At 39.1% G+C, this 26,162-nt stretch overlaps 1 protein-coding gene and 1 pseudogene across 6 annotated transcripts in view; one reads left to right on the top strand and one right to left on the bottom strand.

The window, feature by feature from the left end:
- The window catches only part of CNOT4 (CCR4-NOT transcription complex subunit 4), a 150,999-nt gene that overhangs the window by 14,446 nt on the left and 110,391 nt on the right, over positions 1-26,162 (top strand). The window lies entirely within an intron of this gene.
- LOC139016876 (small ribosomal subunit protein eS26 pseudogene) lies at positions 15,279-15,615 on the bottom strand (annotated as a pseudogene).

Here is a 26,162-nt window from a genome sequence, read left to right as displayed (position 1 = left end):
ATTCTTACCAACTCTATGCCTCTTTTAATTCTTAGTAATTTCAACATGTAGTATCTATGGTACTTCTAATACGATAGCTTATTAAGTTCTAAAATTCTTCTTCTCTAATGATCTTGCTCTCTACCTTACCTCAGCCATTCATTCTATGGTTATATTTTATGCTTTGTTATTACCAATTCTAGTGGCCTAGTGCACGAATTCAGGCACATTGAAAGGAAATTAATTAGAAGAAATATTTTAATATTACTATTAACCCTTTCTCTATAATAGAAGTGTCAACCAAATTCATGATCGACAATGACCAATCGAAACATACGCATGCGATTGGCGCCAGTGAGAGCTTTATATGTATCGTGCATGCGCGAGTCAACTTAGCCTTTTATATATGTGGAATAAACTTGCTTAATTAGACCTGCTTTCTGATGTAGCTAAACTTTTTCCAGCCCAGTGAAGCACCCCAACTTCTCTTTCAGGTAATTGTCAGCAACGCAGCAGTAAATATCAACAGGAAGCAGATTATTATTGTAGATCACGCTGGGAGAACAAAGGGTAAAATATTTAACTGCAGCAGTGTTTGACTATACTCTGCGCAGTGAGAAAACCTGAAGTCATTTTCAAGGCCCACCATTTCTTCTTTTTAGTTGGGTCAAGTTTCTAAGCTCTCTAATCTCTGTTTTCTGGCTAATGAAAAGAAAATAGTCTCTGAGTCTCCTATCTACCTACTCCAGGACTTCTGTGAGGATCAAATGAGATGAGGCATGGGAAAATGCTTCACAGACATTTGATTAAAGTGTAAAATGTGCCGAAACTGGTTTGGCTCAGTGGATAGAGCGTCGGCCTGCGGACCGAGGGGTCCCGGGTTCGATTCCGGCCAGGGGCACGTACCTGGGTTGCGGGCACATCTCCCAGTAGGAGATGTGCAGGAGGCAGCTGATCGATGTTTCTCTCTCATCAATGTTTCTAACTCTCTATCTCTCTCTCTTCCTCTCTGTAAAAAATCAATAAAATATATTAAAAAAAAAAAAAAAGTGTAAAATATTTCCATCTGGCTATAAAGCAAGTCATGTTCCTGGACTGAAGAAACTCCAAGAAGGCTAGTCGCTAGGGAGAGGAAGCCGGGCATTGCTGTGTGACATCATTACCTGGCGCCCACAGCTACTGTTTCCGGGCTGGGCTGTGGGCCACATTTCTGGGCTGAGCTGGGCAGTGTTGGCTGCGATTTGGTGGGCTGTTGCTTTGGGGTGGTGCTGGGGCCTATGTCCTTGTTGGGGGAAGCCAAGAGTTGGTTTGTTGGTGCCAGGTCCACAGTGCCATTTCTCTGTAAATGGCTGTGCGCGTCATGGCAGCTCTTGAGTTGAACGTCTGCCCCCTGGTGGTCAGTGTGCATCATAGTGACCGGTCAAATGGTCGAACACTTAGCATATTAGCCTTTTATATATATAGACTAGAGGCCCGATGCACGAAATTCGTGCAAATGGCTCGGCCCTCGCAGCCACAGCCGCTTGCCTCGTCCCAAGGCAAACCAGCCCTCACGGCCCCGGCTTTGTCTGGAAGGTCGTCCGGAAGGACGTCTGGTCTAATTAGCATATTACACTTTTATTATTATATTGAACCCCTCTATGGTTTTCATTTAATGCAGCCCTTTTTCTGACTACTATCTGTATTTTCAGCTCATTCTACCTACTACCTCAACTCAATAATCATTTATTGTCATTAGGACCTCCAGTCCACAGATTTTATTCCCCTTTCACTGTCCCTTGCCCCCTTGATTACCTTTCTTCCCTCATTACTTAGTGTGTATTCATTACCTAGTGGTTAGTTACCGTATGCACTCCCTTCAATATACTTTTAACTCCCTTGCTCCTTTCTTCTTCGTACGTATCAAAATCTTAATCCAATATAAGTCAGATTCTCTAAGCACTTCATGTCTGCACCAATGCAGCTGCAGGTGCCTGGAGGAAAATACAACAGTATGACCATTCTCACTTTAAATTCGTGGTAAGAAACCTCAGGTGGCCCTTAATATTGTCTGGCAATCATAGTCCATTTTCTTAATTTATTCAGTTTTCCCACTCTTAGATGCCTTTTTCTTTAAATATTCAACTGTCCTCTTCTGGTTCACTTTCAGACCTGCTTTCTACTTCACTGAGAAAATAGAAGCAGTTTGAAGAACATTTACAGACTCCACCATCACATCTTGCAATCTGACTCATAGACCTTGCTTGCTGTAAATTACTTTAGATGAACTGTCTTTGCTTCTCTCTAATCCCAGTCCCTCTGGTTGATGCATTCCCACCCCTTTCATTTACTCTGGACATTGCTGTAGTAATTTTTTCCCTCTCTTGGTACATCATCAGTTCTTCCTTCTCTTCTGGATCATTCTCATCAACATGCAAACATGCTATTATTTTTCTCATAGAAGTATCTTCCTTTGATCACTCTTCCTTGTTTTTCTCTATTTCCATTGCGGTAGAACCCCTTTAAAGTGTTGTCTAAATGCACTTTTTCTAGTTTTCTCTTGTTCTTTCTTCCACCTATTCTAATCATTTTGCTCTGACCATTGTACTCAAATTATTTTTGTTTAAGTCTCCCAACAATGCCATTGTTAAATCTCGTCAGTTTTTATCTTATGTGATTAATTTACATTTGACAAAGTTTGTCTCCGTTGATATATTTATTTCACTTGCCTTTTAGGATAACTTATCCCCTTGCTTTTCTTCAAAACTCATTGGCTGCTCTTCAGACTTTCTTGGTAGATCTTCCTTTTTGTCTACCTCTACCATTGGAATATTCCAGGGCTTAGTTAACTTTGATTATCTTCTCTATCTGTCCTCACTGCCTTGGTGATCTCTGCTAGTTTCATGGCTTTACATACATTCTAAATGTGGATGACTCTTAAATTTATTTCTGCACTTTATTTATTTATTTATTTATTTTTAAATATATTTTATTGATTTTTTACAGAGAGGAAGGGAGAGAGATAGAGAGTTAGAAACATTGATGCGTGAGAAACATCGATCAGCTGCCTCCTGCACATCTACCACTAGGGATGTGCCCGCAACCCAGGTACATGCCCTTGACCGGAATCGAACCTGGGACCCTTGAGTCTGCAGGCCGACACTCTATCCACTGAGCCAAACCGGTTTCAGCTATTTCTGCACTTTAGACCACTGTTATGAACTTCAGATTTGTATATCTACTAGTAGTTGTCTACTCAATATCTCCACTTGAATCACTCTTAAACATCTTAAACTCAACATGTTCAAAATAGAATCTTGCTTTTCCCTACCATTTCTGCCCTTTCATACCTGCTCCACCCACATTTATAGCCTTCTTCATCTCACTTGTTGGCAGCTTCAAGTTGGTCAGGCCAGAAATCTTGGAGTTATTTTTGATTCTATCGCACATCCCACATTCATTCTTTCCATCAGGAAATAGTTGGCTCTACCTTGAAAAGATACCTAGAATTCAACCAGTTTTTACCATTCCATAGCCACCATCATCTCTTGCTGGGTAATTGCAACAGCCTTCTAACTGATTTCCCTGCTTTTAACCTTTTTTTCTATAGTCTGTTACTAACAGAATGATCCTTTGAAAACAAGTTAGATGGCAAGAGATTTTGTTCTATGCTAAGAAAATTTTATGAGTTGATAAGATCAGAGAATATTCTAGTCTAATTTTACTAAATCTGAAGGTTTGGGAGGCATCTTTAATGTAGGTTTAGATTATGCCAATTTTATGGGTGGGGAAGGAGTTGTCAGGGATAGTTTGTGGCCGCCTTCTTTTCTTCTTACTAACCCTCCACCCTACACACAGGAAGACGTGACATCTGTATCCCTGAGGAAATTGCAAATAGAGGGTATGAGTTGATTGCTATTCCAAAAAGTGGCTTTTAGTGGAAGCCTGGACCACTCTTTCTTTAAAAACATTTTTTTTGGGTAAAAATTTACTTGTGCCAAACAAAGGATATGCCTGGAAGGAAGATCTCAACAGACTAAAAATAATGCTTCTGGACCACCCTTTCTTAAGAGAGGTCTGTTATTTCACTGCTACCTATAACCTCCTTTAGCAACACTTGCTTTCCTCTTAACCCCTGCCAAATTTAGTGTCTTCCCTCTACTCATACCTTTCTCTTTTTTTCCCCTACTTCTGGATGGAAATGTTGTATTTCCTTAAGACTTTTGACTCTATTTAAATTAGTATTTTATACTCTAAACTTTCTTCAGATATTCTGAAACCCATTCTTAAGGTTTTGATGTGAGTTGCTTTTACTTTTGTTAATAAAGCTTCCAACAGAATGATACTGAACATGATAGTAAAAAGGAAATTGATACAAATAGGAGAAGAAGAAATCATATGTAGAATTATGGGAAATTTAAAGATATTTGGGTACTGTGCATTGAATATGCTTGTCATAATGCTAATGATTTCTAGAGGAGTTATATGATACTACATATAAAGAAGCTTGGAGATTGGTTGGCAAAAAAGAACTTATCTTTTTATATTTTTTGAAGGCAAGTGTTCTCTAATGAGTTTTTCTTTGATTATATTTCAAAGAGTCCTCATATACTGGGATCAGCAATTATATCGCAAATTGTGATGTTGTGTATGCATTACTATTGATTTTAGATCCTTTCAGATAATTGTACTTAATCTCTTGGTCTGAAGGTAGATATATGCCTGTTTTCTCAAGCCATTTCTTAGACCTGTGTTATCTAGCATGGTAATCACAAGCTATATGTTGGTGTTGAGAATTTGAAATGTGGCTAGTCTGAATTGTAATGTGTGCTAAGTACAAAATGCCCACTTAAGTTTGAATTCTCAGCACAAAAAAAATTATAAAATATCTCATTAGTAATTAAAAAAAATAATACATCTTGAATTGATATTATAGATATACTATAGGCCCAGTGCACAAATTCATGCATGGGTGGACTGCTGGCCCACCCCGATTGGGCCGGGGGAAGGGGACACAGGAGATTAGCCAGCTGGCCCCACCCCCGATCAGGGTGGTGGGGACCAATAGGAGGCAGGGCTGGCTAGGGGGAGGGGCTGCAGGCAGTTGGTGGGCCGGCCCTGGCCTTCATCAGGGTGGGGGGGCTGACTGGGAGTAGGGCCAGCTGGGGGGAGGGGATGCGGGTGGTTGGTAGGTCAGCCCTGCCCCCAATCAAACTCCTGGTTGAGGGGACAATTTGCATATTAGCCTTTTATTATATAGGATTGGGTTAAGTAAAATTAATTACCTGTGGGTATTTAAAAAGTGTTTTTATTAAATTTTTTTAGAGAGAGAGGAAGGGAGGGGGAAAGAGAGAAACATTGATGTGTGAGAGAAACAGCGATTGGCTGCCTCCTGCATGCTGCCTATTGGGAATCAAGCCTGCAACCCTGGCATGTGCCCTGACTGAGAATTGAATCAGTGACCTTTTGGTGCATGCAACGATGCTCAACCAACTGATCCACACCTGCCAGGACCTGTTGTTTTTTTAAATGTGGCTAGTAGAAAATGTGAAATTATATATGAGGTTTGCAGTATATTTTGCTAGGACATTGCCGTCTTAAACTTATCTTTCTCTTTGTCTCTACACTTATAGAACTATTTTAACTCAGTTATGATCTGTTATATAGTTACTAAAAATGATTTTAGTATTACTTATTATAAAGGGATTTTTCCCCCTGAAGTTAAATACTCTTATGTTGTTCTTCTTGTTATTAACTATCTCAGACCCTGAGTTTTCTTTTTTTAACCATTTGACTTTTGCCATATCTTGATCATGGTACCACATGAGCACAAGTTACTCTCTCTACATTGCCTGGAAGAATTTGAAGGAGAATTTAAAATAAAAGTAGCAGAATTTAATTCTTAATATTAGGACTATTAATAGTACATTTTACAATTCTTCCATTATTAATGTATATTTTTAAGACTTAAAGGCAATTTATATATGGTAAAAAATAAAATGGATAGAAAATTTTACATATGAGAAAGGAGATTTTGTCTGTTTGAATGTAAAATCCAGTAAACAAATAAGCAAAAACACCTGCATTAACTCAGTCTGCTGTCATAGGTTTTATAAACTTGGATCTTAGCCATTATTACTGCTGTTTTTCCCTTCATGTTTAGTACTTTAAAGATTTAAGTTTATGGTTGTATTTTTATTACTTCTTTTGATGTGTTGGGTTCAATGAATGCTTTTTAAGGTTAAGCCTTGAACTGTGTTTAAAACCAAGTGGCATATGCTCAGATCTAGGTAGTTTTTAAGTGAACAACTGATTATGCAGTTGCTGTGGATTATTTAAGGAAGATGTTGACTTCTGGGCTCCAAAATATACTTCAGAATAATTCATGTTATGTTGTTACCATAAAGGCATGAACAAAAATGATTTTGTCAAGCATTTGAAAAGAATTTATTTACTGGAGAACTATTATTATTATTCTCACTCAAAGAGTCCACATACATACTTAGGTATTGAAAATTATATACAAACACATTCACAAGAAGAGTGTACAAGAAGTGAAAAAGTTTGGGCCAACAAGCTTTAATCTTTTTTGTGTGTTAATGATTTGATTTGATAAAAGGGTTTTTAAAGCAAGGACAATTAGGGGAAAAGAAGAATGCTAGGGAGAAAAGAATCATGATAATTTAAATCATAGGGATTGTGGGAACAAAGAAGAAAGTGAACTCACTAAATTCATATTCTTTTTTTTTTTTTTATCTTTATTGTTCAGATTATTACATTTGTTCCTCTTTTTTCCCCCCATAACTCCCCTCCTTCCAGCTCCCACCCCACCCTCCACCCTCACTCCCCACCCACTGTGTTCATCCATAGGTGCATGATTTTAGTCCAGTCACTTCCCGCATCTCCCACACCCCTTTTCCCCCCAAGAATAGTCAGTCTATTCCCTTTCTATGTCCCTGATTCTATTATAATCACCAGTTCATTCTGTACATCAGGTTATTTATTCACTTGATTCTTAGATTCATTTGTTGATAGATGCATGTTTGTTGTTCATAATTTGTATCTTTACCTTTTTCTTCTTCTTCCTCTTCTTAAAGGATACCTTTCAGCATTTCATATAATACTGGTTTGGCGGTGATGAACTCCTTTAGCTTTTCCTTATCTGTGAAGCTCTTTATCTGACCTTCAATTCTGAATGATAGCTTTGCTGGATAAAGTAATCTTGGTTGTAGGTTCTTGGTATTCAGCACTTTGAATATATCTTGCCACTCCCTTCTGGCATGCAAAGTTTCTGTTGAGAAATCAGCTGACAGTCGTATGGGTATTCCCTTGTAGGTAATTGAGCCTCTTTCTCTTGCTGCTTTTAAGATTTTCTCTTTGTCTTTTGCTCTTGGCATTTTAATGATGATGTGTCTTGGTGTGGTCCTCTTTGGATTCCTTTTGTTTGGGGTTCTCTGCGCTTCTTGGACCTGTAAGTCCATTTCTTTCTCCAGATGGGGGAAGTTTTCTGCCATTATTTCTTGAAATAGGTTTTCAATATCTTGCCGTCTCTCATCTTCTGGCACTCCAATAATTCTGATATTAGACCGCTTAAAGCTGTCCCAGAGGCTCCTTACACTATCTTCACATTTTCGGATTCTTTTTTCATTTTGCTTTTCCAATTGGGTGTTTTTTGTCGAATCTTTGGTTTGATTCTTGTGCTCCTCTGGTCTGCTATTGGGTATAATATTCTTTATTTCAGTCCGTGTATGCTTACTTTCTAATTTCTTTATCGTAGCATCAAGGGTCTCATTAGTTTTCGTGAGGCTCTGCACAAATTTATGGCAAGCCCTCAAAATTGCGATTCTTAGCTCCATATCCTCCATTTCTGTCATGTTTTTTTTGTCTCCGCATCTTTTATGCTTTCTTGGTGTACCCCCTTGTGGTCTCTGTGCGCAGTCTTGTTCTAGCCAAGCCTTAATTGTTGTAGTTAACACTAGAGGGATTTGACCACCAGGCCGACTGGCTGTAGGAATCAGCTGTTTGGAAAGCGTCTGTCTTCTGGGGAGGCGCTAGTCCAGCCCTTGCCTGAGGCAATTGGCAAATGGCTGTGCGCAGGGTTTGGGCGGGGCGGGCTCAGCAGGGCGGGGGGAGGGAGCAGCTATGGCCGCTCTCAGTCCTGTCCCAGCAACCGCTGCAAACCTCGGAGGGGCCGTAGCCAGACAGTCCCGCTTCTCCCGTTTGAGTCTGGGTCCCTAGAGACTCGCCCGGATCTGTAGCCCAGAGTCAGAGACTCACTCCTGAGTGAAAACGACAACCGCGCCCTCAGCCACCAGCCCACTTTGCGCGCGCACCACCTCACCACCGCACCACCGTACCTTTAAATTTTCCACACTGCGCCTCCTCTGTGCGTCGGAATGCTGTTGTTTTTGCTTCTAGTTGAAGAGTCTCTCCTCAGCCAGCCTTCCTGTGGTTCTGGTTGATGTCCGTTCCGACTTTTAGTTGTATTTTTGAAGTGGTTGTTTACGGCGGCAGTCTTCGGTGTTTACCTATGCCGCCATCTTCGATTCCTCCCCTATTTAATACTTTGGTCGAGAATATGTTTGTATACTTTCAGAGAACAGCTACAAGACCATGTGGAATCCTGTAACAACAGATCTAAATTCATATTCTTATATGGATAACTTTTTATAGACTCTGATAGAAACAAAATTTTGCTACTTGTCTGTTTTCTAGATTTTAGCATATCCTTGTTACCTTTTTGGTTCCTCCTAAGCTTTAAGAATTTCTGTTGGCTGTGTAGATAGATTTAAGATTTAGATCGATCCTACAAGAATAATTTCTGAATCTATGTTCTGTATATCAATTTTTTAAAAATTGTTGAGTAGTATTTCATGGTGTGGATATAACACAATTTGTTTAACCATTTACCTGTTGGATATTTGTATTCTTTTCAGTTTGTTGGCTCTTCATAATGGAGCTGTTAGAAACATTTTATGCAGATTTTTGTGCGAACATGTTTTATTTCTCTGTGATAAATGCCCAAGAGCACAATTGCTGGGTCATCTGGTAAGTGCATATTTAGTTTTTAAAAAACGGCAAGATTATTTTCTAACGTTGCTGCATGATTTTGCATTCCCACAAGGATTTTATGAGTTTCTCTGTGTTCTAATTAGATTGAATGTTATCGCTGTTTTTTATTGTAGTCATTCAAAGGTGTGTAATGATATCTCATTGTAGTTTTCTTTTGCACTTTCTAATGGCTAAAGATACAGAGCATTTTTTTCATGTGCTTATTTGCCATTTATATATCCTCTTTGGTGAAATGTCAGTTTATGTCTTTTGCTCATTTTCTAATAGGATATTTTTTTTGCTGTTAAGTTCTGAGGGTTCTTTATAGATATACATTCTTTATCAAATATGTGATTTGCAAATATTTTCTCCCAGTCTAGCTTTTTTCATCCTCTTTATAGGGCTATTCAGAGCAAAAGTTTTTAATTTTGATAAGACCCAATATGTCAGTTCTTCCCTTTATGTATTGTGCCTTTTGTGTCAAGTCTAAGAACTCTTAAGAACTCTAGTACAAAGTCTTGAAGATTTTTTTTCTTAAAATTTATAGTTTTATATTTTACATTTAAGTTTGTGATCCATTTTGAGGTAATATTTGCATAAGATAGAAGTTTAGGTTGAGGTTAGTTTTTTCTTTTTAAGTCCAGTTGCTCAAGCACCATTTGTTCGAAATAATACCTTTTCTCCATTGAATTGCTTGTGTACTGTTGTCAAAAATCAGGTGGGCATACTTGTGTGACTTGTTCCTGGATTTTCTGTTCAGTTCCGTCCATTTGCACGTCTGTCTATCACTGCCACACTTTGTTTTTTTGTTTTGTTTTAAGATTTAAAAAAAATATATATTTTTAATTGTTGATAGTATTACAGATATCTCCCATTTCCTCCCTCCTTTACCTCCCTCCTCTCAGCCCTTACCCACTCCCCCAGGTCTTCACTACCCTATTGGCTACGTCCATGGGCTATGCATACAAGTATGTAAGTTCTTTGGTTTATCCTTGTCCCCTCAACCGCACATCGAGGTATGTCAGTCTGCTCAATGCTAAGATTTTTTCAATTGAATTTTAGAGAGAGAGGAAGGAGAGGGGGAGAGAGCAAAAAAACATCAATGTGAGAGCGAAACATTGATTGGCTGCCTTCTGCACGCCCCCTACCACGGATTGAGCCAAGCATGCGTACTAACCGGGAATCCAGTGCATGGGACGATGCCCAGTCAACTGAGCCACAGTGGCCAGGGCAGTACTATGCTGTTTTGTAGTGAGCCAAAACATCAGGAAGAGTGATTCTTCCCACTTGATTCATATTTTTTCAAAATTGCTTTGGGTCTTGTAGGACCTCTTCCTTCCTACACAAATTTTAGAATAAGCTTTTATCTATACCTATAAAAAATCTTTCTGGGATTTTACTAGGAATTGCATTACACCTATATATCGGTTTGGGGAATATCAATATCATTACTATGTTGTGCCTCCAATAAGTGAACAATTTTTTAGGACTTTGATTTTGTTCATCAACATTGTGTAATTTTCAATCTATAGATCTGCACATGTTTTTTTTTTTTTTTTTTTTTTAATATATTTTATTGATTTTTTACAGAGAGGAAGGGAGAGAGATAGAGAGTTAGAAACATTGATGAGAGAGAAACATCCATCAGCTGCCTCCTGCACATCCCCTATTGGGGATGTGCCCGCAACCTAGGTACATGCCCTTGACCGGAATCGAACCTGGGACCCTTCAGTCCACAGGCCGACGCTCTATCCACTGAGCCAAACCGGTTTCGGTGATCTGCACATGTTTTGTTTTGCTTTTTGGATTTATACGTAAATATTTCATTTTATTTGGAGCAACTGTAAATGGCATTGTATTTGTAATTTAGGTTTTCACATGTGTATTGTTAGTATATAGGAATGTGTTTGATTCTTGTGCATTAACCTTGTATCTTGTGATCTTGCAGAACTCACTTATTAGTTCTAGGGAATTTGGGGGTAGATTTTTTGGCATTTTTGAGGTAGAAAATAATGTCATCTGCAATCAGGGACAGATTTTTTTCCTTTGTTCCAATCTGTTTGCCTTTTATTTACTTACTAGAGCCCCGGTTCACAAAATTCGTGTACTGGGGGAGATCCCTCAGCCTGGCCTGCACCCTCTTGCAGTCTGGGACCCCTCAGGGGATGTCTGCCTTCTGGCTTAGGCCCTTTCTCCCCCCCCCCCCCCCCCCGGGATCTCGGGGGATCAGGCCTAAGCTGGCAGTCAGACATCCCTCTTGCATTCCGGGGCTCTTGCAGTCCAGGACCCCTCACTCCTTACCGCCCGCCTGCAGCAGAGGCTTCTGGCTGAGCGGCGCTCCCGCTGTGGGAGTCCACTGACCACCAGGGGGCAGCTCCTGCATTGAGGGTCTGCCCCCTGGTGGTCAGTGTGCATCATAGCAATCAGTCGTTCTGCTGTTCAGTTGATTTGCATATTAGAGTCTTATTATATAGGATCCTACTTTATTTGCTGGCTAGAGTTCCATAACTGTGTTGAATAAGATTGATGAGAGCAGCCATCCATACTTTGTACTAGAGCTTGGGGGGGGAGGGGGAGAAAGCATATAGTTTTTACTATTAAATTGTGATGATAGCTGTGGGATTTTTATAGATGTTCTTTATCAAGTTGAGGAAGTTCCTTTTTATTCCTAATTTACTGAGAATGTTTATTGTGAATTTTGTCAGATGCTTTTTCTGTCAATTGATATGATTATGTAATTTGTCTTCTTTAGTCCTTTGTTATGGTAGGTTACATTGATTGATTTTCAAATGTTGAATTGGCATTGCTTACCTAGATTAAATCCCAATAATCTTTTTATATATATTTCTGGATATTATTTACTGATAATTTTTGTTTAGGATTTTGCATCTGAGTTCATGAGACATATTGGCTTGAAGTTTTTGTTTCTGTTCTTTGGTGTACAGTGTTTGTCTGGGTTTGGTGCCAGAGTAATATTGGCCTCATAAAATGACCTGGGAAGTATTCCCTCTTTTTAGAAGAGATAGTGTAATATTAGAATTAACGCTTTAAATTTTTGATAAATTTTCCAGTAAAGCCATCTGAGTCAGAGGGTTTCTTTTTCCTGAATTTTTAAAACTATGAATTCAATTTATTTAATGGTCATAGGACTCTTTAGATTATCTGTTTCATTTTAATTGAGTTTTAGAAAGTGTGGTTTCTGAAGACTTAGTCCATTTTTTTCCAAGTTATTGAATTTATGAGTATAAAATTCTTCTTAGTATTTCCTTGTTGTCCTTTTAATAGCTGTGGAATCTGTAGTGATAATCTTCTATTTCTTTTTTATATTTGTGATTTCTGTTTTTTCCCTTTTTATCTTTGTCAATATTACTAAAGGTGTGTTAATTTTATTGTTTTTTATGAAGAACCAGCTTTTTGTTTCCTTAATTTTTCTGTTTTTGTTTTCATTTTATTGAACTCTACCCTTTATAATTATTTCCTCCCTCTGCTTGCTTCAAGTTTGTTTTTCTCTTTTTTGTAGTTTTGTGATGTAGGAGCTAAGATTATTGATATAAGACCTTTCTTTTTTTCTAATGAAAGCATTTAATGCTATAAGTTTTCCACTGGATACTGCTTTAGCTGCATTTGACAAATTTTGATATGTTGTTTTTTATCTTTCTTAACTCTATGTATTTTTAAATTTTTCTTTGAGACTTCCTGTTGGCTCATGGATTATTTAGTAGTATGTTGGTAAATTTCCAAGTGTGTGGAGTTTTATTGAATTCTAGTTGGATTCCATTATAGTCAGAGAATATGATTTCAGTTCTTTCAAATATTTTAAGGATTGTTTTATGGCCCAAGATATTGTGTATTTGGATGAATGTTCCACGGGCACTTGAAAATAATGTATGTTCTGTTTATTTTTGACTCTACCTAGTTTTATTGGAATACCACCTACCTCTCTCTATGCAACTTTCCCTCTACTCCCTGCCCCATCTATTCTATTTGGTTCCTGTTCCTTATTGTTGGTTTATATAGACAATTGTTTTTTTTAATTCTTATTTCTTTCTCATAGAATTCTTTCCCATAATTTCTTTATTTTAATGTCTCATGTCTCATTTGACATTTTCTATAATTTTAAATAAAATTTAATATTTTTTGTTTTTAAATAGTCACTAGTTTTTTATCTTGGCAGTGTAATTTGTGCTTACAGTAGTGTCAGATTGACCTTGAAATATTAGGACTCCAAGGTGAAACATGGTATGTTTTTGTTATTCTTTTAAAAGGCACCCATACACTATGATTTTCTGCATAAACTTAGATAAAATTAGAAATTATATGCTAAGCATATTGCTAGGCATTAAATGATAAGTAGATTGTGTCCTCAGAGCACATAATGAATCCTCTGTGATGATGGTTCTAATAGTATGCAGTGGTCCTCAAACTACAGCCCGTGGGCCACATGCAAATACAAATATTGTATTTGTTCCTGTTTTGTTTTTTTACTTCAAAATAAGATATGTGCAGTGTGCATAGGAATTTGTTCATAGTTTTTTTTGTAAACTATAGTCCGGCCCTCCAACAGTCTGAGGGACAGTGGACTGGCCCCCTGTTTAAAAAGTTTGAGGACCCCTGGTATAGGGCAACATATGCCAGATATTTATTGGAGAAGTATTACAGGAATTTGGAAAAAGCGTAAAGAATGAGGGCAGGGTTAATTTGTGTGGTTTTTAAAAAAAGATAATACTTGAATGAGTGGTAGGTGGAGTGGGAAAGGAAGTTGAAAATTGGGGAACATTATCTTTATATGGGGACTAAACCAAAATGAGTATGGCCTGTGAAAAGGAGAATGGAGGATATTCTGTGAGGCTGTAGGGTTATGCAGTATAAATGTAGAGAGATAGGGTTCTTGAGCACCAAGAAAGAATTTAAATTTGAGCCCTAACCGGTTTGGCTCAGTGGATAGAGCGTTGGCCTGTGGAATGAAGGGTCCAAAGTTCGATTCCTGTCAAGGGCATGTACCTTGGTTGTGGACACATATCCAGTAGAGGTGTGCAGGAGGCAGCTGATTGATGTTTCTCTCTCATCGATGTTTCAAACTCTCTATCCCTCTCCCTTCCTCTCTGTAAAAAAATCAATAAAATACTTACTTAAAAGAAAAAGAATTTAAATTTGAGCAGGAAGTAGTAGTTGATTTAAAGCTTCTTAAACTAAAGAGTGTCTTGGAGGATGAAGTTAAAACATTAGCATAACCTGGGAGCTTGCTAGAAATGCAGAATCTAATACCCTACCTCAGAATCCTCATTTTTAACAACATACTGATGATTTGTTTTTTATTTTTATTTTTTTTATTGATTTCAGAGAGGAGGGGAGAGGGAGAGAGAGATAGAAACATCAATGATGAGAAAGAATCATTGATTGGCTGCCTCCTGCACGCCCCCCAGTGGGGATTAAACCCGCAACCCGGGCATGTGCCCTGGACCGGAATCGAACCTGGGACCTTTCAGTCCGTAGGCCGATTCTCTAACCACTGAACCAAATTGGCTAGGGCCATACTGATGATTTGTCATGTATGATCAGGTTTGATAAGCACTCGTGTGAAGGGAAGTTAATCAAACAGAACTGTGTGCATATTGGATTCTAGAGGAGAGAGATTTCATTTAGATCCTTATATTAGTTATCCAGTAGAAATGGAGATGAAAGAGAGAGTTAATTAAAGAAATATAAGCAATAGAATTTAATGACCAGGGTTTGGAGAATGGAAGAGAGTGCTGAATTGAAGATTGTGATCAAATTTTGGCACTGGACAACTGAAAACTGGGTGGGCCATTGACAGGAAATAAAAAGCCTGGGTGGCATAAAAAGCTGTGATTATTTTTTACTCCCAGGCCACCAGAACATTTTGTTAACAGAAAATCAGCATGATAATAACTGTTAAAAATAAATGAAAACGCTGGTAATTCCTAAATTCTGAAATAAACAGCATTTTCATTTTTTGCATGTTATCTTGATTTCTTATTAATATGTGAACTCATTTTTACACTGTTCTTATTAGTGTAAAGCTGTTTTGTATAATTTAAAAATTTATTGTGTAAATACTTTCATGCTTTTTCATAATTTAATTAGTTTAAAGGACTTTATTCCATTATAAAGTACATACACGCTCAAATTTTTATAAGTGCAAATTTAAAATAACTGATTCCAGTATTTACATTTAATTTTTTTGAAGTACAATTTGCATTTATTTTCCCCCCAGAGAATTTTTCTTCACTCCTTAAAGACTTAGCTCCTTACATGGGCTTTGGTGGAGGTCGTAGGGCAGCACCCACAGGTCTAAATCAGGGTGGGAGTGTTCTCTTCATGAGAACGATTTCTGACTACCTTGCTGTGAATGGCACAGCTCACACAGTAATGCAGCTTCACATACAGCTTGGGAAACACATAGGCGTCGAAGACACTTGCTTCGGAGATGTCCCTAACAGCTGTGGCCTCTACTATTTTTCGAATAACAAACTTCTTAATGGCCTTGTCCTTGGGCATGCACTGGGCACAGTTGGTGCAACGAATAGGCTGCATATGGCCTCGGCCTTTTTTGGCACGATAATTATTCCTTCTTTTCTTGGTCATCTTGGGAACGAGGACCTGAGAGAGCCCAGTATTTACATTTTAGATTCATAAGGAATAAAATGTTTGATTCTAATAGATTTTAATGAGAATGTAGATTGGTGCAACTTTTTAAAGTACAATTTGGCAATGTTGTCAAAACTAAAAATTGCACATACCATGTTTGATCCAGCAATTTCATTTCTAGGAATTTGTTCTACAGATATACTGGCGCTAGGTCAATTAATTTATAGGCTAGTCAAATTTACCAATTCTTTGTATCAATATATTCAGGAAAATATTTCTCTAATGCACATGGACAAAATTGCATTATGTCATGGGATAATTTTTCAGCTTACTCTGATATCATTAGTCTTTCTAAAAATGGTTTTTTCCAGCATTTTCTGATATCTTTACAATTTTTTCAAAAGTTTTTTTTCTTTCTAGCATTTTGGTATTTTTAGGATTTTTTGGGTCACTTTTAAAGTGTATCTGTCAACCTTTTTTTTAATGTTTTTGATAAAATTTACAGCTATTTATGTTGGATGGAGTGATTTTAATGTTTTAAGAGTTTTCAATGAGATTTGCTGACAATTTTCCTTTTGTCATTATTTTAAAGAAGTTTCAACTTGTTCTACACTAAAGGTCATAGCTTGGTTGAGTTTTATAAATATATTTAATATTCAGAAAAACATTTCACAATTAGTAATCATTATTTCACTATAAATCTAACATGTATTTAACACAAATATATTTAGGGCCAGGTGTCTGATTTGTTTAGTCCTTGAGATGAATATGTAAATAAGTGAATTCTGCAGAATGAATTTTTGAGAATTGGTTTGTTTCTGATGTACTAACACACAGAAACACATGTTAAAGGGTGTGCATTGTAATATTGTGATATCAAAAGTCAGGAAAGCACAGAAATTTATGTCAGTAGTCTTGTTAAATTACGTGCACATCTGTATGATGGAAATATGCTGCAGCTCTGAAGAAGAATGAAGTAGTGATATAGGTGATAGGATAAAAAGATTTCTAGTGTATATTAAGTAAAATAGGACAAGTTCAAAACAATGTGCACAGTCCTTTTCATTTTCAATTTAAAAAGATATTCATAAGTATATGCTTATATATACATAGTCAATATATCTAAAAGAGTACATTAGAATTATTTACAGTGATTGTCATTAGGCTGTGAAAGATGGAAACAAAGTTAATAGTTACTCTTATTGTGTTTTAATTTTGATCATTTTTAATGAGTAAAATAAAGAAATATCCTATATAATAAAGAGGTAATATGCAAATTAACCGACACACCCTCACAAGATGGCTGCCTACGACCAGGCCAGCAGGGGGGTTAGTGAGGGATGACCAAACGACTGAACAAGCAGGCTGCGTGGGGTGACTAGGCTGGCACGGGGGCCATGAGGGGCGACCAGGCTGGCAGGGGGGGCAGTTAGGGGCAACCAGGCCAGCAAAGGGGGCCAGTTGGGGGCGACCAGGCTGGCAGCGGGGAGGCAAGGAGTGATCAGGCTGGTGGGGGGGCAGTTAGGAGTGAGTAGGCCTGTACGGGGGGCAATTAGGGGCGATCTGGCCAGCAGGAGGGGAGGCAGTTAGGGGCCACTAGGCAGGCAGGCAGGTGAGCAATTAGGAGCCAGTGGTCCAGGATTGTGAGAGGGATGTCTGACTGTCAGTTTAGGCCCGATCCTGGGGATTGAGCCTGAACCGGCATTCAGACATCCCCTGAGGGGTCCTGAATTGGAGAGGGTGCAGGCTGGGCTGAATTTTGTGCACTGGGCCTCTAATATAGCATATATTCATTGTAGAACATGTGAAAATGACTTGTAGAATTCTCTCAAAGTTAACTACTGTTAAGAAGTTTGTTTTACTGTGTTTTCTTTTAATCTTATATTACATAATATTATACACACACACACACACACACACACACACGGTGAGGCAAAAATAGGTTTACAGTTGTGAGTACAGAAACAGTTTATTCTTGTATTATTACTTCTGAATTAGTGTATTTTTCATATGAACAACTGTAAACCTACTTTTGTTTCATCCTATATATACATGCAACATCATCTTTATTCATTCGTCTATTGATGGACATCTAGGGTTGCTTTCATATCTTGCCTATGACTAGTAATGCTGCAATGAATATAGGGGTGCATATATCTTTTGATATAGTGTTTTTGTTTTCTTTGGATAAATACTCAGAAGTGGAATTGCTGGATTTTATAGCAGCTCTATTTTTAGTTGTTTGAGGAATCTTCATACTGGTTTCCGTAGTGGCTGCACCAATTTACAATTCTAGCAACAGTGTATGAGGGTTCCCTTTTTTCCACATCCTCTCCAACATTTGTTGTTTGTTGACTTATTGATGATAGCCGTTCTGACAGGTGTGAGGTGTTATCTCATTTTGGTTTTGATTTGAATTTTCCTGATGATTAGTGATGTAGAGCATCTTTTCATATGCCTCTTGACCATCCTTATGTCTTCTGGAAAAATGTCTATTCAGGTTCTCTGCCCATTTTTAAAAAATTTTTTTTATTGATTTCAGAGAGGAAAGGAGGAGAAAGAGATAGAAACATCAGTGATGAGAGACAACCATTGATTGGCCGCCTCCTTCTTGCCCCATACTGAGAATAGAGCCCACAACCCAGGCATGTGCTCTGACCTGACCAGGAATCGAACCGTGACCTCTTGATTCATAGGTCGATGCTCAACCACTGAGCCACGCTGGCTGGGCTCTTCCCATTTTTTAATTGAATTGTTTGTCTTTTTGGTGTTAAGTTGTATGAGTTCTTTATGTATTTTGGATATTAGCCCCTTATCAGATGTATCATTGGTGAATATCTTCTTCCATTCAGTAGGTTATCTTTTGTTTTGTTGATAGTTTTCTTTCCTGTGCAAATTTTTTTAGTCTGATGTAGTCCTATTTGTTTATTTTTCTTTTATTCTCCTTGTCCAAGGAGAGACTATTAAAAAAATATTACTGAGAGCAATGTGAAAGAGTTTTCTGCTTATATTTTCTTCTAGGAGTTTTATGGTTTAGGTCTTATATTTAAATCTTTAATCCATTTTGAATTTGTTTTTGTATACTATGGTGGGAAAAAGTGTCCAACATCATTTTCTTTGCATGTATCTGTCCAGTTTTCCCAACACCATTTCTTCAGAGAGACTGTATTTATCCCTATTGTATATCCTTGTCTTCTATGTAGTTTAATTGATTACATAATTGTGGATTTATTTCTGGGTTCCCAATTCATTCTATTGATTTATATATCTATTTTCATGTGAGTACCACAGTTTTTTTTAAATTAAAAAATGTATGTATTTTATTGATTTCAGAGCGGAAGAGAGAGAGAACATCAGTGATGAGAGAGAATCATTGATTGGCTGCCTCCTGCACGCCCCCTATTGGGGATTGAGCCCGCAACCTGGGCATGTGCCCTTGACTGGAATCGAACCTGGGACCCTTCAGTCCACAGGCCGACGCTCTATCCACTGAGCCAAACCAGCCAGGGCTGAGTACCACAGTTTTAAATTTTGTAGCTTTATAGTATAGTTTGACATTGGGGAGTGTGATACTTCTCAGTTTTTCTTTTTCAAGATTTCTTTGACTATTTGGGGTCTTTTGTGGTACCATATAAATTTTAGGAATAGTTGTTTAATTCTGAGAAGAATGCCATTGGTATCTGAGTAGATTTTGCATTGAATCTATATATTGCTTTAGGTAAGAAGGATGTTTTAACAATATTAATTCTTCCAATCCATGAGTAAGGTATATCTTTCTATTGAATCTTGTTCAGTTTCTTTCTTCAGTGTCTTATATTTTTCAGAATACAGGTGTTTCACATCTTTGGTTAAATTTATTTCAAGGTATTTTGTGCTTTTTGATGTAATTGTAAGTAGGATTGTTTTCTTAATTTCTCCTTTCAATTTTTTTGTTATTGGTGTATAGAAATGCTACAGATTTTTGTATATTGGTTCTGAATTCTGTAACTTTACTGAATTTGTTTATTCTAATAATTTTTTGGTGGTGTCTTAAGGTTTTCTCTATATACTATCATGTCATTCTATATAATAAAAGTATAATATGCAAATTGACTGATCAGCAGAACCCCGGTTGGCGGGGGTGGGGCTGTTGAGCAGGCGGCACCAGGCCAGCCAAGGCACAAGCCAGCGGGTAGAGGGAGGGGATGGTGATGGGGGGAGGGGCGGCGGTGACCAGCAGCAGCAGAGGGGCAATGGGGGGGTGGGGCAGGCTGCTCGCTTGGCGGCGCTGTCCCCTGATCAGCTCGCCTTGGTTGCTTCCCACAGAGGGAGGCCAGGCTGTGGCTTAGGACATCCCCTGAGGGCTCCTGGACTGTGAGAGGGTGTAGGCCGGGCTGAGGGACCCCCAAGTGCACGAAAATTCTAGTCTCTAATGAGAGTTTACTTCTTTCAGACTCAAGTGCCTTTTATTTCTTTCTCTTGTCGGATTGCTGTGGCTAGGACTTCCAATACTATCTTGAATAGAAGTGGTGAATAGTGGCCATTCTTGTTTCTTTTTGTTTTTCACCATTGAGTATATTAGCTGTCAGTTTGTCATAAATAGCAAATGATTTTTTTAGATATGTTCCTTCTATGTCCAGTCTGTTGAGAGTTTTTATCATAGAAGGATGTTGAATTTTGTCAAATGTTTTTTTTGCATCTTTTGAGATGATCATATGGTTTTATGCTTTATTTTGTTAGTGTAAGGTATCAGATTGATTGATTTACAGATGTTGAACCATTCTTGCATCCCTGGGATTAATCCTACTTGGTCATAGTGTATAATCCTTTTGATATATTGTTGAATGGATTTTTGCATCTATGTTGAAGAATTATTGGCTGGTAATTTTCTTTTTTTTTTAATGTCTTTGTCTGGTTTTGGTATTAGAGTAATGCTGGTTTCATAAAATGAGTTTTTTTTCCCTTTTTTTATGTATTGTTTTGCAAAAAAGTTAAAATGATTTGAGAGCTTGAGAGAGAGAGAGAGAGAGAGAGAGATCAGTTTGTTGTCTCATTTATGCATTCATTGGTTGATTCCTGTATGTGTCCTGACCAGGGATGGAACTCCCAATCCTGGTGTATTGGGGTGACATTTTAAAAAATAGTTTAAGAAGGATAAATATTAATTATTTGTCTCATGGGAGTACTTGCTCTCTGTATATGTGTATACTTGAGTTTGGTCATGGGAGGGGGCGAATTCAGTGTCCTCCTTTGCTGCTGTCATCTTGGACTTCCTCTTACTTTTTTTTTTTTTTTTGGTATTAGTTTACTTACAGTAACATTAGTGTTTTCTAGTTGTCATGTACTTTCTAAAATATGATAGTGATAAAAAATAAACTTAAAGTTATCATTTTTAGTGGTACTTAATGTTTTATTATGTTTCTGGTGGGAATGTTTCTACGTTGATTGGGTTGATGGCTGATCTTGTGAGTTGCGTGTAAAGTCTCTTTTTTCTTCATGGGTTCATATCTGTCACTCTCAAAGCTTCCTAGTGGGTTGAAGGTGGTAAGGTGTTGGCCTCCTTGGGTAGGAAAACTTTCCCCCATTGGACATCTGAATATTTCCCAATTTTTGATGATCTACAGTTCTACATAGAGCAAGAGTTTACCTTTTTGTTCTTGTTAATCTTCACTTGAGGACATTTTTACCATTAATTTTTTTATTTTTAAGGAGAGTGGAAGGGGTGGGGGAGAGAGGGAAAGACAGACATCGATGTGAGAGAGGCACATTGACTGTTGCCTCCCACACCCGGCAATGCAGGTATGTGCCCTTGGCCAGGAATCGAACCTTTGAGCCTTTGGCATGCAGGTCAATATTCTAACCACTGAACAACACTGGCCAGGACAGTAGTTTACCCTTTTTTTAAAAAATTGATTTTAGAGAGGAAGGGAGAGGGAGAGATAGGAACATCAATGATGAGAGAGAATCATTGACCGGCTGCCTTCTGCACACCTCCTACTGGGGATGGAGCCCACAACCTGGGCATGTACCCTGACTGGGAATTGAACTGTGACCTCCTGGTTCATAGGTTGACAATCCATCACTGAGCCACAATGGCTGGGCTAGGTTGCCTTTATAACTGAGTGTGATTTTGATCCAGTAGAGATATTTATCCTCTAAGGCAGGGGTGGTGCATATCCTGCCCGCTGACAGTATGAGGCCCGCAAAATATTTGGTCTGGCCCCCCTAAGGCATTAAGGGTGAGTTAATTAAATGTTTCACCAAATATAGCAGGCTAATTTTTAAGTTGATAATTTTGTATGGCCTAAGAATGATGTTCTAAATATCCAAGTGACCCTATGACAGAAAGAAAGACTCTCCACTCCTGCTCTAAGGGTATTAGGAATACAAGCATTTTAATCAGTCATGCCAACATTAATGAATTTTAATCAGATTATCGTCTGTGGAAAATTACATTAAATCATTTAAGTTTATTGGTTAGTTATCCACATCATAACATTAAACTTTTTCAGACTTTCTTTTTCCAGTATTTTTTTACTCATTATTTTTACTAAGATCGATTCTTTTCCTTTCACATCTAGAATGAACATTTTTAATTTGATTAGATTTTGTTTTTAATTAAATTTACAGATTATAGCTTTGGTATTTATTAGTTTTTATTTGAACTTCTACCAAATTCAGTTTGTCTACATATTGCACACTGAAATTTTGTTTAGAAAAGTTGACTCATCAGTTTTTAGACAGCAGCATATTTTTTGCAGTTTTAGTGATGGTCTGCCAATTTTGTTGATTAACTGTGCATTTATATTATAGTTTGGCAAAAAGACTGATGTTTCATTTTTTAGCTAATCTGTGAGAAAATGGTAAGCATTTCTCTTTGATATTATAAGACTGCAAACACTAATGTCACATTCAGTGAGTCTCAGAATTCTTCTTTCAATTCTTTTGCTTTTCAATTGCCTTCACCCTAAAAGTACTGGTTGGCCTTCTTTAATTTGGAGGCTTCCTGTTCCAGTGATGAGATTTTAAAATGAAGTAGTCTGTTTGCAAGTGACTTATTCATATCTTTGGTAAAATTTTGTTCTGTAGTTGTCTTTGGTAATACCTGTGTAGTACAGCAAGGCGATTTGGGTGTCTTAATATAGATCTTCATACTGATTTAAACCAGACCTCAGCTTGTTTAAATTGACTGATAAATTGTATTAACTGTACTCTCAAGTGCTAGCCAGACAAGTTGAAATACCTTACATTGCTTTTAGTTAAATTATTTACTTAAGCTGTATTTCTAATAATGAAATTATTGGAGCAGAGGATAATGCCATCATTATGAATTTTGCATAGTATAGATTTTCAAAAGAATTGAACCAATTTATAATGCCATCAGCACAGTATAAGCAACTCAGTTTTTAATTTTTTTCTTTAGAGTTAGTTATCACTATTTTTAAATGTTTACTTAGGCAGCTAGGAGTAAAATTGTCTCTTGGAGTTGCTTTAATTTACATTTTAATTTTTTTTGTATAGAAATTTAATAGGAACAACAAATCAGCAGCAGGATTGGAAAATGTTAACTCTTAACCAGAGCTTTTGATTATGCTACTTGCTATTCACTACATTAATGCTTTGAATCAAAACCTATTTAATAATTAAGATTGGTTATTAGAAATAGAGTATTCCTGGAAGAAAAGTCATAGAGTACTATTGTACTCTTGGAACAGAGGAGTTCTTTTGTCTTATGTTCCCCTAGCCTGTGAATAGAATAATATGCTACTTTAATCCTGCAGTTTGACAGTCACTGTGCTTAAATCTCTCTGTATGTCTGCTCAGTTCAGTCAATTAAAAAACTCACTGTTTATTTCTTTGCCAAGTTAGTAATGCCACAATATATTTTGCAGGGGAGTGAATAAAAACTATTTTTTGTCATGTTTTAATAGTTTCTCTTTATTTTTTAGTCAGCCAAAAATAGTAGTGTAGCCCAACTTTTCCTTACTGTTTTTTTAAATTAAATACTAGTAGCCCGGTGCACGAAATTCGTGCACTGGGGTGGGGGGGGGGGGGGCGAGGGACCCCTCAGTCTGGCCTTCACCCTCTCTAATCTGAGACCCCTCAGGGAATGTCCAATTGCCTGTTTGTGCCCACACTTTTAACAGATAACAGCTCCATTGTTGTTCCTTTCTTATGCTTAAAACCATTGGAATTAGTAGGTATTCAAAGTGTGTATACATTTTGGGGGGACACCCTGTATATCTCTAGTCAGTGGTGAAAGAAACCAACAGTAGATTTGGAACCCTCAGACAGGGAACCTCGCTCACTCCCCACGTCTCCCCACTTCACTTTCCACCTTCGTGGGCAGCAGGAGAATCAACGTTTTCTCTCATTAATTCGGAAAAGCACGTCCTGTCACGCGCTGCCCGGCAGGAGTGTGCTAGGCCCCAAGCAAGTGAGGCTCAGTCAGGGCAGCCTTCGCTTATGGGTACTGGCACCCAAAGTGCACATTCCTCCTCTACAGTCGCCCCGACTATCCCACTGTTTCACTGAGAGGACGGAATTCCTCTCTGCCTCTGGGCTCTTGATCTTGAACGCTGACCGAAGGCACCTCAGCGAGGGCCTCCCGCGCCCACCAGGTGTGTCTGTCTGCATCTGCTACCACCTCAGCACCTGCATTAACCCCCCAGAGGTGATCTTGTAGCTGCACTGGCCTCCATGGGAACAGAGCATCACCACTCCGCCCTCTCACTGTCATCTCACAGGCGCCCACCCTCAGCACCCAGAACACCCAGACACTCTCCAAAGGACGTGAGCGCATCAGAGGGGATGTGTGCACATCCTGTAGGGGTATTAGGCATGCTGGGTTGATGGAAGTGCAGTGGAGAGGCAGGGGGAACTTGTGCACGCCTTGGTTTGCAACTGTTGCAGGCCTGGGAGGGTGACAGTGTGCTGGGGGATGTTCGCACGCTGAGGGGTGGGGGGCGGGTGTGTGCACACCGGAGGTCTCTGGCTTTGCAGATCTGCAAACCCCTGTGGTGCGGCCAGGAGGATGTCAGTCTGGCCCGCCACGGTGGCTGTTCCTGCGATCCTGCACCTTCTGGGCCAGAAGGCGGATCTTGCGCAGCCACTCCTGGGCACTGATGACCTGCAGGCGCTACTTTAGCTCAGCCTGCAGGCTCCACTTGGCGCGCTCACAGCTGTCACCACCACCATGTGGGTAGTATAGGCCGCCCTCCACCGGCCTGCCTCCCCTGTCCAGAGGCTCTCTGTGCTGCTCACCTGCCCAGAGTGACTGGGGCTAGGCGGAAGCCAGGCATCCTGCCCTGCCCAACCCTGGCCGATCTGCCCCTGTGCAAGCTGCCGCCCCGCCGGGAAGGGTCACGAATCCGGGTCCCAGGACCACAGACAGCCTCAAGCACTGCCCCCCGCCCACCAGGACATGGATTCGGGTCCCAGACCACCGACAGCCTCAAGCACTGCCCCCTGCCCTCCAGGTCACGGATCCGGGTCTAGACCGCTGACAGCCTTAAGCACTGCCCCCCGCCCGGCAGGGTCACAGATCCGGGTCCCAGACCACGAACAGCCTTGCCCGCTGCCGCCCGCCTTCAGTATGCAAATTAGCTGCCATCTTGTTGCTTCAGGGTGGGGGTCCCCACTGGGGTGCCAGGCCAGTGTGGGTGAGGGGCTGAGGGCCATTTTCAGGCTGGCGGGCGACTGAAGCTCCCAGCTTCTTTTTTTCTTTTTTTTTATTCTGGGAATTATTTACCTTCTACGGCTGTCACTGGAGCTGAGAGCTGGCTTTCGCTCTGAAGCTCGGCTCCAGCTCTGAGACCTCGGCTGCTGAAAGCAGGGATCTGGGTTTGTTCTATAATTGAAACAGTGTTGCTGTCCTGCTGGCTGAAGCACTGCAGGCTGAAAGCAGTTTTCTGGGTTTTGTTTAGCTTCTATATTTGCAACATAGTTTTTTAGAGTGCAAGCTCAGAGCCCAGCAGCGGCACGCGGGGAACCTTGGCTTCCTCCGTCACTGGAGCAAGCAAGCCTCCTGTTCGCTTCAGCTGCCTGGCTGCCGGCCACCATTTTGGTTGGCAGTTAATTTGCATATCCTGCTGATTAGCCAATGGGAAGCATTCGGGGGTATGGTCAATTTGCATGTTTCTCTTTTATTAGATAGGATATTTTTATTGATTTCAGAGAGGAAGGTTGAGAGAGACAGAAACATCAATGGTGAGAGAGAATCATTGATTGACTGCCTCCTGCACACCTCCTCCTGGGGGGCTGAGCCTGCAACCCTCATAACTGTGAATTGAACCATGACCTCCTGGTTCATAGGTCAATGCTCAACCACTGAGCCACGCCATGTGGCCTTACTGTTTTTAAATATAGTCTTAAAGCTGTAAGCAATTTAACTATGATAAATTTAGAAATCTTTTAAACTAATCTTTTAAATTAAGCATTTCACCAGTTCATTTGTTAGAAGACAAGGAACACTTTAATAGGTTAAGTGAATATTTTTATGTACTTTTCCACTTATGGCACTTTTATGACTCTTATTCAAACCTCCAAATCAATAATTTTATTAA

The sequence above is a fragment of the Myotis yumanensis genome, unplaced genomic scaffold (assembly GCF_028538775.1).
Source record: "Myotis yumanensis isolate MYYU_CA2020_CCGP unplaced genomic scaffold, mMyoYum1.0.hap1 SCAF_9, whole genome shotgun sequence".
NCBI lineage: Eukaryota > Metazoa > Chordata > Mammalia > Chiroptera > Vespertilionidae > Myotis > Myotis yumanensis.
This window is presented reverse-complemented; position numbering and strand designations above follow the sequence as displayed.